Here is a 2,951-nt window from a genome sequence, read left to right as displayed (position 1 = left end):
TGTGTGTGTGTGTGTGTGTGTGTGTGTGTGTGTGTGTGTGTGTGTGTGTGTGTGTGTGTGTGGGAGGAAGGGGTTATGGGAACGGGTCATCGGTGGGGACTGATGTGACGGACAGCTGGCAGGACACACAGGGTGCGGGAGCAGTAAGGGGTGAAGCATTGCTGTCAATCCAAAAAAACAGAACAAAACAAAAAGGTTGGGGCTATTATTCTGTAGGCAACTAGGCAAGAGGGCTTTAATTGTAATACAAAAATACAAAAAATTGTATTTAAGCACGTTTAACCATGTGTTATTGAAATTCACAAAACCAAAACACTGGTTTGTTGCATTAAGTTTTGAGCTCTGCCGGGTTTCCTTTTCCTTTTCCTTTCTGACGGTGCTAATTGCATTAATGCATGTACGTGTGTCATGTCTATCCCACTATCAAGTCCAGTCCGTTTTGGACAAGTCCTCATCCCGTGATTTTGCAAACGGGACCAAACAAGGGGCAAGGCAAGCGTACAAAATGTCCAAAAGGGGCCGGCGGGAGCCCGAAACAGCCGTGCAATAACAGGCAGAGTAAGAAGGCTGGAACACTTCAGCATTGAAGCAAGAAGATCAGGTGGGGAGTGAGGGGAGGTGGGACAGTATTTATTCTGCTGGGGTAATGAGGGGATGGGGAAGAGAGAATGGCGGGAAGGCAGGGAGAGACACGGTGACACCAGCGCATCGCTCTCAGTGAAGATGTGTAAAACTCAGTGATGTTCAGTAACGTCCAAAAGTGCACTTTTGCATGTAAAATGTGTTTGAATTTTTACCTTTTTCATTCACTTTAACAAAAATCAATCTTTCTTTAGGCCTTCAATCAACGTTTTTGAGATTTTCTTACATTTTGGTCCCATTTTTCAACACTTTTGATGTTTTTTAAAATGTTCGCCACTTTTTTTTATCACTATGCAACACTTAACTTTAGTTTTACAGTTATTTTTGGAATGCATGGTCAACAAAACTAATTTTTAGGAAATTATACCTAATGTTTGAGTCAGAAAAGCAGAAATTAGGAATTATTTAGACTAAAATTAAAGGGATGGATGTTGATGGATAATCACAGACTAGAATATGTCCAGACCACTGTTCACACACTGCTCCAAACAGCTCTTTTGTAGTCCAGGATTTACTTCCATGATGAACATGCGTCATGACACACGTTATTATCCACGCCTAGCTGCTAGCGTGGCACGCCCTCATACTCTGCTTCTGACTGGCTAGTAGTCCTTACCTAGTTCCTAAGCATGTGTGACTCACAACAAAGATGGAAGAGAAGTGAGATGCCTCACTCTGTGGTTAAAACAGAGAGCTCAACACACAGGGTGAAAGGAGGAGCTGCAGCAATGTGAAGGAAGACAAAAATATAGTGTTTTTTGAAAATTAAACCACATAAACCTATTCTGGTACAACCTCTAAATACAATTGTGAACCTAAAAAAATCAGCATAAAATGAGCACTTCAAGCATTTTTAACGGAAACCCTGTTTTACAATCTGGAGCTATAGAGGTTGGAAGTAATGACGTCAAAATGACTTATTAATAGAGTGCAAACACTCATTTTTTTGTCATCTGTACTTGACAAAGCGGAAACAGGAAGCCAGGACTCTGAGTCTCCTGTTAACTTACTGTGTTGACCCTACTGTTGTCCTCAAATTTGACCCCTTTAAAAAAATCTGAAATGTGGGTTTCTTTTTAACCACCTTACCACAAAAAATGGATTGGATTCTATACAATGCTCTTTGCAAACATCATTGATCACTTTAATTCCTGAATGAACTCCTCTGTACGTCCCTCTGATCTTAACAATTAGTCAAAATAACTCATAATTTCTGCTTTTTTAACTCAAATATTGAGTAATACTTTATATAAATTAGGGTTATTGACCACTAATTCCAAAAAGTACTGTAAAACTAGTGAGGTGGTCTGAAAAAGGGACGAAAATGTAAATTTTTTGTAAGTTTTCTACCCTGGAGGACAACACAAGGGTCAATACGAGTTCATTCATGGTGAATAAAAGGCTTGACCCGACCAAGTTAGTCATCGAATCAAATCAAAGCATTGACGTCAGTGCTTCTTTTAATCTGTAGAAAGAGCAAAGTCAGTAGCTTTTCCTCATTAGCTCCACCTCTGTTCAGGAGAAGACTGCAGAGCGGGTATAAATAGGTATGGCGATCCCATGATCTCACATTTGCGCACACCAGCTTGGCTGCACACTGCATACTGTAAAATGTGCTTTATATGGACAAAAAAAAACTAGATATTAGTTTCTGCTGCTTTGATTCGGACCATTCGTTTCAATCCCTCTCTCGTGAGTCCTTTACATTTATAGGAGGGCAACACTCAGTCACTGGAGTGTGCCTTTATGCTTTTGTTGTAACCACGGTTTCCATTTGCAAAAACATCACAGAAAAGTCGGATTAATGCAAACTGTTCCGTCTTTCTGCCACCTGGGTCCACTAATGAGTGAAATAACCTGAGATTGAACTCTGACCTGGGCTCAATGTGTCAATCAACAATTCAAAGTACATATACTACAGTATATGTATAGCATATACACACAACAACAACAACAACAACGCACACAGAACTTCCTTGTTCCAAGCCAGATGCCCACGTCTTTTTTTGTCAACCATCAGGGAGCGTTGCCATGCCGACCCCTGGGACCTGACCTCCCGAGGGGTGAAAGGTCAGCCTCCCAGCCGGCTGCTGTTGCCACAATGATGAACGGCATCCTGAGACGTTTGTGTGTGTGTGTGTGTGTGTGTGTGTATGTGAGAGATAGAGGAGAGAGATTATTTATGTAATATCTGCCAGAACCTCTGTGCATCTGTGTGTGCGTTACATACATCGAAAGAGAGGGAGATCATGAGCCACGATGAGAGAAAAAGAATCCCTTTGTGCATGTGTGTGTGTGTGTGTGTGTGT

The sequence above is a fragment of the Etheostoma cragini genome, chromosome 15 (genome assembly GCF_013103735.1).
Source record: "Etheostoma cragini isolate CJK2018 chromosome 15, CSU_Ecrag_1.0, whole genome shotgun sequence".
Lineage (NCBI taxonomy): Eukaryota > Metazoa > Chordata > Actinopteri > Perciformes > Percidae > Etheostoma > Etheostoma cragini.
Note: the sequence above shows the minus strand (reverse complement) of the source record.